The 10,112-nt window shown below is 33.3% G+C and overlaps 1 long non-coding RNA gene across 1 annotated transcript; it reads left to right on the top strand.

Moving 5' to 3' along the window:
- Positions 1 to 599: 599 nt before the first annotated feature.
- On the top strand, positions 600 to 1,253 carry LOC136070132 (uncharacterized). The gene is made up of 2 exons (XR_010631367.1): positions 600 to 696; positions 876 to 1,253. It is a non-coding gene; the product is annotated as an uncharacterized LOC136070132 (long non-coding RNA).
- Positions 1,254 to 10,112: the final 8,859 nt, after the last annotated feature.

Genomic DNA, 10,112 nt, shown 5'->3' with positions numbered 1-10,112 from the left:
AAAAGTGGCAGTTTGAAGAATAAATTACCAAAAAGGACAATGTATATATAAGGGAGTTTATTTCATACTTTTTTTTTTTAATGTGAGTTTATTTCATACTTAAATCAACTACTTCTTATACTTAAATCAATTTTTCTCTTTCCAAATTTTTTTTTTCTCACCAATATTAGCTAATAATAACCTATCCTTTAAGATTTATTGTGAAAATATTGTGATAAAAATTGATACTGATTTTAATTTTAACGTACTATTAAAATAATTTTTTTAGAAAAAAAATTATTTTTTTCTCACCAATATTAACTAATAATAACCTACCTCTTAAAATTTATTGTGAAAATATCACGGTAACATTTCCTTCTTTCTTTCTTTATTTTTTTTTTTTTTTCAGTTTTTTCCCTCTTTTTTCCTCCTCCACACACGTACCCTTCTCCTCTTTTTTTTTTTTTTCCTTCTTATCCCTTTTTCCCTACCACTCTAGAACATTCCACTTCTCATTTTTTTTCTTCATTCTTTCCCTTTTTCACTTTCACTTCCTCCACAACGTTCCGGTCAGTTGAGCACTTGTTTTTTTTTTTTTTTTTAGTTCTAGTCCGCTGAGCTCTTTTTTTTTTTTTCCTTTTTTTTTTTTGACAATTCGAAAGCCGAGAGGAAGAGAGAAGATGATGATGATGAAGATGAAGATGATTGAAACATTGGGTTTGTATTTGATTTTGATTTTGGGTTTGGGTTATGGATTTTCAGTTAATAGTTTAATTTTGAGTTGATTTTCTGTTTGATTTTGATTTTGGGTTTGGGTTTGATTTTGAGTTGATTTTGTTTTGGGTTGATTTTGAGTTGGGTTTGGTTTGATTTTGTTGATTTTGTGCGCGATAAAGAAGACGAAAGAAAGAAGAAGAAGAGGAAGAAGGTTCACGGAGAGGGCAGAGCAGAGAAGAGATGGACCTCCGCAGGGTAGTTTCGTAATCTGAAAGAGGCAACGGGTAGAAACGCGCATTTCCTTTTGATTATGGACCTCCTCAGCTGCATTTTTCATGCGCGTTTTCAGATTAATTTTTGCCTTGGCCCAAAACGCAGCTTTTTTCAAAAAGTTGCGTTTTGGGCTGAACCAAACGCAAATAAGGAACGCGCATATTGGCTTCAAAACGCCCAAACAAACGGGCACTAATATTTGCTTCTCAAAAAAAAAATTGTTTAATATTTATTGAATTAAATAAAAACAAAAACAAAAAACAAAAAAATATTTATTGAATTAATTCAATGTAGTTGGCTCGGTTTGGTTTTTAACTTTTCTTTTTCTTTTTCTTTTTTAGAAACATTTTTATATCTATTGTGATATGTAAGATTTTGAACAAAATTTTTTCTTTCAACAATATGTTTAGGTCATGATGAGGATTATTGTTGTTGTCTTGTGAATATATGGGATGTGAGAACATTACAGCATAATGATTAATGTGTTTTAAGAATTTTGGGTACTCAATTCAACTCAAAATTATAAATTTTAGAAAGTTTCAATATATGGCATCCACTCCAAATGATGATTATTTATCATCAAACTAAGACATTAATAAGTTTTTGATGTAGAATGGATTAATTCTCAAATCTCTTATTCAACTATTAAAGACTTCACTAATTGAGTTAAATGAAATTCATAACAAGATATACGTATACTCATAAAAAGAATAAAATCTACAAAATTGTCTCTTATTTTTTGTTGGTGAAAAATTACATGACATTGATATAGAACTTGCAACAAAAATGTAGAATTTGATCAAAATAAGATTGAGATTGAATGAAAAGAAAATGCTTACTTTAAAGAAAAAAAAATTGAGAAACAACTTTAAAGAAAATTGAATAGCTGCTGTGGGGTTAGGATTTGTAGCCCAAGTCCAAAATAATAAATTTATAGAGCGTGGGTGATAAAGCTAGGTTGATTATGGAATTAACAACGGTTGATTACAACCTCCAAATATAAATCAGCATAAAGATATACGTGAAGACGAAATGAATTGAAGTCCGAAGAGGCTTATGATAAATTGAATAGTGATTACAGTTCTTAGAGCTACAGTAAAGCCTTTCTTTTCCCTCTCTCGTCTTTTTTCCTCCCCTTTATATCAGGAGCCCTTCTTCTTTATATAGCATCCTTCCCCATTATCCCCATCGTCCATTTGTTCTTCATCTGTGTACCTACTTGAGTGTATGTCATGTCATGTATCTTCTTTAGCTTTTTGTGAGTGGCGGTAACTGAGGTTACACTGTTCAGGGGTCTTCTCCACATAAATGCAGCCAGAAAAGTTGCTGCAGTGCATTTAATACGGTGGTAGCAGCTTTTCCTTTAGATATTTCTTCACTCTTATCGTCTCCAAACATACCCAGAGCTTATCTTTATCATTGGGGTTGCTAGGAGGATCATTCGGATCTTCCACACGTTTGATTGATTGAGACTATTCGTATCCGAAGAGTAAGACATCTTCGGACCACTAGTGACCTCTTCGGATTGTACTTCTCCTTCATTTCCAGGTACCTTTCTTCCAAATGGACTCCATCTCAACCGGTTCCTTCTCTTTGGACACACAGTAATCTTCAAATAGGGTACTAGGGCCACTATGTAAGGTTGGACTCCCCCCCCCCCTAAGCTGCAATTAACAAAACCCAAATGCTTTAAGTTATATATAAGAAGCCTCATATTATATTAGTTGGTTTTTATAAAAAAAAGTTACATTGTGAGACACCTACATATGTTCTAATTTTTATCTATTATTATTGTGTACTACTTTCTATCTTCTTTGTTGGTTGTTATCTACTTTAGACTATTGATCTAATAATATTATTTGATTGTCTTCTTTGACCTCACTTCTCCCATTTAACTCTCTTTATAAAAACCAAATATTGTAAGCATAAGTCAATTGGTCACGATTATTAAAAGAAGAAAAAATCTTCCAAAGTTTGGCTATACCCTATAATTTATGATTAAAAAGTTTTCAAAAAAAAAAAAGTTTTCAGACTTGAAGGTTGATTTTAATGACAGTATATATATAAATTCAATGGGCCTCCAGAAGTTAATGATTCTATTAATTCGATGATCTCCAAAAATTATGTTCCATATATGTCTATTCAAATAGAAAATGTTTTACCTACAACTTTTCAACAAAACAAGATAACCATTAAACCATAGAGTTTTAGTTATTTATGTGGGCGAAGTTATCCCCCAATATTGCTACTTTGAAATTTGAATTACAGCCTCTCATAGGAAGATTTTCTCTACAAATGAGAGAGAGAAGATGGAAAAATAGTAGTAATTCACTAATTCCTAATAGTGATATTTATTGGTTTTTATTTTTTAAAGGGTGCAATGGTGCATATGAAATCCAATTATTTTATAAGCGAATAATATGTAATATTAAATTTAAAATTTATTATATTTTTAACAAAAAATATAAATATGCGTGAAAGTTGTTAATTTATGGGGTTAAAATGACTAAAATATTAAGTAAGATTATATTTCTAACAAAATACACTTGTCAAATCTTTAATATGGATCATAAAATAATAGTGACTCATATATATATGCTCACTACTCGTGGTTTTATGATCATGATATGCAGATATAGACCCACCTGACCATATATATCACAAAAGCTCTGTGAAAACAGACCGATTGTAAGCATTCATCAGTGCAAAAATGGGAAAGATAATATAATTCAAAAGTTATATATCTTATACAAATGTGGATTTTCACCATTGAGAATTTTCTTGACGAAATCATTTTAGCGTAAAGAAAATGGCAAACTTCATAATTCTTTCCATGCAATTGGCAATCAATTTGTTCCATGGTCTTTCACATCAATAAAAAAAACATATTGTTCAAATGTCTTATCCACGTGATTTTTTTATATTGATGTCAAAGATGTCTAGAATGGTCCATGTGAGAAGAGCAAGAAAGTAAGAGATTTTTCTACGACAAAGCTATAAACCTATAAACGAATAAGAGAGTGGTCCAAGGTGGGCTTGTAAAAAGAACCTTAAAGCTGATTGATCTTCGTCAAAGATTAGGTTCTCTCAAACTACATATTCAAAAGTGATACCCACAACTGTAGAAAACTAAGAAAAATCAATGGATACGGAAGAAACTGAAAGGGAAAGAAAAGTTAAAGGGAATCAAAATTATACTACCAAAAATGCTTGATAGAAGTGGGAGAAGATATGAAAAGAAAATGACATTTGAAATTTACATCCCTCTTAATTCTTAAAAGAGGAGAAAAATTCTACCATTCGTTTCAAAAAAAAGAGAGGAGAAAAATGGAATGGTGGCAAACTCATAAATGAACTTCTGGATTGGTGTGAAATACATAAAAAATTTCAGAATCGTTAATATGATGTACTGTAATTGGTACTAATAAAAACGATATTAGTAACGAATCTATACGTAAGTTTACTCACTTCAATTATTCTACTTTATTTTAATTTAAGTATATATGTGTGTAAAACTTCATTCTGAAGACTTTAACCCTGATCTTTGTCCTTCCATCCCATAAAAACTTTGTACTTGTGGAGTAACTATTACACCAAGAGTGCACAGTAGTGTCAACTGTGTTGTTAACGCGACAAGATTATAATTGATAAAAATTTACAAACTCGATTATTGTGAAAAATATTGTGTAGGTAATTACATACCATCTCTTTTTGTCTAACATCAACTGTGGAATGCATAACCAGATGTCACAATCCAAACAAAGCAACGCTATAATAGAACCAGGTGATTCACCTTAAGTTATTGGGTCCTTTGGTTGGGCCCATTTTTTTCATGTATAGCCACTCAAAGGTGACCTGAAAGTGACTTGCATTTCATGCCAAAATAACGAAATGCCATATTCCTGCCGGCTACCACTCTATGGATCTATTTAGATACTGTTTATTTTGTTGAAAATTAAAAATTTATTACTAAAAATACTGTAGCAAAATATTTTTTAAAACTGAAAACACTATGTATAACACTTGCTGCATTTTTTCTAAGCTACTAGTCCATAAACAGTGCGTGGGACCCAGGCTTCGAAACGCCAAACACAACATTTAATCTACAAACGCTCAATCCAAACGCATGCTGTGTGTGTTTTACAAGAGAGGGAGAGAGAGAGAGAGAGAGACTTGACAGAGTTATAGCTAAAATGATGGAAACAACTGGAATTATGGACAGCCCTGGGACACAGAAATCTTCTTCAGATACCATGCTATTAAGTGTGCACTTTTGGTCGGCAAGTTGAGCCTAAGTTACCTAGAATTCTTACTGTTTTTCCTTTGTTTTTTTTTTTTGCTTTGAAACATTGAGAAATTTGAACCCATTGAATGTGGGTTATATCAGATATACTTAAGTGGCTCACATGTAGTTTGTAGAAAGTTCTCCCCCTTCATCAATTCTCTTTTCAACCATCTTTTTCCGCATTTTGAATTTAAGTTTCAAGACCTTGTCTTCATGGACATAAAATTCAAAAGTAATCAAAAACTTCAACAAAATGCTGAACCCATGAATGATATTTTCTGACATACCAAATAGGATTATCAAATTTTAGTTAATAAAATAGATTTCTTTTTATGTTGCATCAGCTGCATATTTTTTTAAAAAAAATTAATACGCCACATGTAGTACTCAGCAATAATGTATTTTTATATTCACAATTTTTGTATGTTAAAAATAGTTGCAATTGCGTGTTTTAATTAACTCAACTAATTAATATAGTATTTTATACTCAAATAAGAAATTTTTTACGTTTGAATTTTACCTACATCAAAATATAAAAACTTAGTTAACTTGATGGTGAAAGGCAATTATCGTGTCAGACGTCACAAATTTTGAATCCTATCATATCCACAACAAGAACAAACATTAATTCTAAATTTTTGTAGTCAATTATGGAAGTTCAACATATTAATTAGAGTTGTCCACGTGTATCCTTTTTGTCTAGATTTCTGCTTTTAATAAACTTACATTCTATATACTATATTTTAATCTTACTTAACCATATCTATTATAAAAGTCTTTGCCTAATAGTAAAGAATAAACCATGGAATAAGGTACATAGATTTTAAACCCTAACGTAGCTATAACAATAATAATAAAATTGTAATTGTACTCATCTTTAATAAAATCATGACCACATTCATCTTTTGTACATATTATTTGACGCATAAAATCCACAAGTCTTAATGTCTTTGAATAGTAATATTTCAAAGTTCAAACCTCCATTATTCGAATAAAGAAAAAGTATCATGAAACTATCCTAGCTTTGTGTCAATGTCCCATACTCCCATGTTCACCAGAAGAATTTAATAAAGTAATTAAGGAAACAAATGAGTTTAGATATCCTGATCAAGACGCTATTACTTTTTAGTGTCTAATCAAACTCATATATGTCACTTATATTCGTCAGCAGAACAAGTCATTGCCTACCTATATAGACAAAATGAGTGAACCACTTGGTTCACACCAAAGAAATAATGCACTCCAATTGGACATTTACAGGTCAGTGATGCCTCAAACTGATATAAAAAACAAAAAAAAAAGTTCCCAAAATTTTGTTAAATATCCATGAATATGGTTTCATGGAAAACATTTTCTGGTCTTTTGTTAGTGCATTATTAGACCCTCATTTTCACCCTATTGTTTGTCAAGAGCTCGATAATGGCTTTGGTTGTCCATTTTGTTTTGTTTTGATGCAACAATAACAGCCATCCTAATATATATTCTAGCAGCCAAGCCAAGCCTATTGACCCTAATTATGGGGCACAATGGCTTTGCAAGCTTAGGATTTTTTAGGTCTAATTATGTGAGAGGCGGCTTAAAAGTTGAAATCATTAAGAATATTATATATATATATATATATATTAGTCAGCATATATCTTCTATTTTTCCCCAAAAAAGAATTAAATTCTTGTAGCCAATAATACTAGCCAGATCATTTTAGAACATTAAAGAATACATAATTCTTGATAAAAAGAATCTTTGAATGCAACCACCCACTTACAGGTAATGTATAAGATCAATAATTTTTTAAACAAATTAAAAGAGGAATAAAGTAGTTCAAATAGAAGTTCAAAACAAAAACCATAAATATTTTAAAGACCAAAACTACTGACTAGTCCAGTGTACAAAATAAGGAAGAAGACAAGTATTTTGTTCCCATCCTATCACAAAAGAAAGAGGAGAGTAGAATGCAGTAAAGAAAGCCTTTCCCCAAATTGCATTAAAGGGATAGCTAGGTATTTTTGCTTGATTTAAAATTGTGATCAACTCCATTAGATCCAGCTCTGAGATTAGGATGAGATTTTCAATCCATCATCATTGATATCCATGCTCTCCACTCCTGCTTTTCTAATTGTTGACGGTGGGCCCCGTGTGGCTTGTATTGCCAAGCCCAAGTCAACGAATTCTTGTTATATTAGGAGACCAATGTTGCCGACTTATGACATATATATATATATATATATAATATATTTTAGGTTATGAGATGAAGAAGCAGCCGTGTAATTATAGAATTCCAATTAACCTAGTGAGCAGCCACATGAGAGAAAATAGAGAAAAGAGAGGCAGCCAGCTTCTATTCTTATTGTTTCTGTGAGAGAGTGCTAGGGTGTAATTGGGATTTGGATTTCTTGAGAGTGTTATTGTGCACTATTGTATCTCCCTATTTTTTATAGTGAAATTTCTCCGTCGTCTCCGTGGAGGTAGGCAGTTTGCCGAACCACGTAAATTCTTGTGTTTTTGTGTGTGCTTGTTATTTAATTTCCGCTTATTTACTGTTATTGATTGGAGTCCTGGGGTGCTATCTGCACACAAGTGGTATCAGAGCTAAGGTTAGGATTCAATCCTTTGAACACAGTAAAGATGTCAAGCACAAAGTATGATGTAGAGAAGTTTTGTGGCAAGGGAAATTTTTCTCTTTGGCAAAGGCGGATGAAGGATCTCCTAATTCAACAAGGAGTTCACAAGACCTTGCTTGGGAAGGAGAAGAAACCGGAAACGATGAAGGATGTAGAATGGGTAGAGATGGATGAGAAAGCAGCTAGCGCTATTCGTCTAAACCTAGGTGATGAGGTCATTCACAACATCCTAGAAGCAAAGACCGCAAAGGAGGTTTGGGAAAAATTAGAAGGTCTTTATATGAGAAAGAACTTGACGAACAAGTTGTACGTGAAGAAGCAACTGTATAGTTTGCATATGAAGGAGGGTTCAGATCTGTTGGAGCATCTCAACACATTTAACATGTTGAACACCCAACTATCAAGTTTTGGGGTGAATTATGAGGATGAAGATAAAGCATTACTCTTGTTAGCGTCGCTTCCTACTTCTTTTGATTATTTAGTGACTACGTTGATGTACGGGAAAGAGACTATAGTACTCGAGGAGGTGACTAGTGCTCTCTTGTCACACATAAAGATGAAGCAAGATGGTGATGGTTCTCACGCTGATGGACTTATTGTAAAGTCTGAGTCAAGCAATAGAGGTAGAAGCAGGTCAAGAGGACGGAACTCCAACAGGAACAGATCACAATCTAAATCACGTGCAAAGAAAGATGTAGAGTGTTTTTATTGTCACAAGAAAGGACACTACAAGAATCAATGTAAAGAGTTGAAAGAGCATTTAGAGGAGAAGAAGAATGGAAAGAAGCCCCTAGAATCAGCTAGTGTTGCTGAAGAAACATCAGATGACAGTGAAGCTGGTGCAGATTTACTTTCAGTTTCATCAAGTAACAACGTTCTATTGGAATCTTGGGTTTTAGATTCAGCATGCTCTTATCATATGACTCCAAAGAAAGATTGGTTTGACACGTATAAGCCTTACAACGGTGGTATGGTCCAAATGGGTAATGATGCTACATGCCCGGTTATTGGGATTGGTACCGTGAAGATCAAGATGTTTGATGGAGTTGTGAGAGTTCTTAGTAATGTCAGACATGTTCCAAATCTTAGAAAGAATTTGATTTCTTTAGGAGTATTGGATGATTTGGGCTATTCATACTCATCAAAGGGTGGAATCATGAAGATTACCAAAGGTGCTTTGATGGTGATGAAAGGACAGAAAGTAAGCACGCTTTACAGATTGATTGGGAACACAGTTGTAGGAAGAGTTGCAGTCACCACTCCGATAGAGTCCAGCACTGACGACACAAAATTATGGCATATGCGACTTGGCCATATTGGTGAACGTGGTATGTTAGAGCTGCACAAGAGAAATTTATTGAAAGGGTGAAGACATACAAGCTAGACTTCTGCAAGTATTGTGTGTATGGGAAGCAGCATAGAGTCAGTTTCAAGACAGGCTCTCATACAAGTAAGGGTGTTCTTGACTACATTCATTCAGATGTTTGAGGTCCAGTATCAGTTTCTTCTCATAGCGGTGCTCAGTATTTTGTCAGTTTCATTGATGACTACTCTAGAAAGGTATGGATTTATTTTATGAAGCATAAGTCTGATGTGTTTGGCATATTTAAAAAGTGGAAAGCACAGGTTGAGAATCAGACTGGCAGGAAAATAAAATACCTTAGAACAGATAATGGACTAGAGTATAGAGATAAAGAATTCATAAAATTTTGTGAATTAGAAGGCATTACTCGTCACTTCACAGTTAAAGGAACTCCACAGCAGAATGGGGTTGCAGAGAGAATGAACAGAACCTTAGCAGAAAGAGCCAGATGCATGAGATTAAATGCAGGGTTGCCTAAGGTGTTCTGGACAGAGACAGTTAACACAGCAAGCTTCGTTATTAATAGATCTCCGTCATCAGCCATAGATTTCAAGATTCCAGAAGAGGTTTGGTCAGGTAGACCAGTTGATTATTCGAGTCTAAAAATCTTTGGTTGTCTAGCTTATGTGCATGTGCAGAGTGGAGAGCGTTCTAAATTGGATTCGAAGTCAAGAAAATGCGTATTTCTTGGTTTTGAAAAAGGTGTTAAAGGCTATAGGCTTTGGGATCCAATCTCAAAGAAAACGGTGACCAGCAGAGATGTCATATTTGATGAAGCCTTTATGTTGAAACAGAATGAAGCAGAGACATGTGATGATAGTCCACAGGAGAAATTAACTGTTGAGGTGAGTTTGACGAGAATAGTTCATCTAGAGAC

Source organism: Quercus suber, unplaced genomic scaffold (genome assembly GCF_002906115.3).
Source record: "Quercus suber isolate HL8 unplaced genomic scaffold, Cork oak 2.0 scaffold_213, whole genome shotgun sequence".
NCBI lineage: Eukaryota > Viridiplantae > Streptophyta > Magnoliopsida > Fagales > Fagaceae > Quercus > Quercus suber.
Note: the sequence above shows the minus strand (reverse complement) of the source record. Positions and strands in the feature narration are given on the sequence as shown.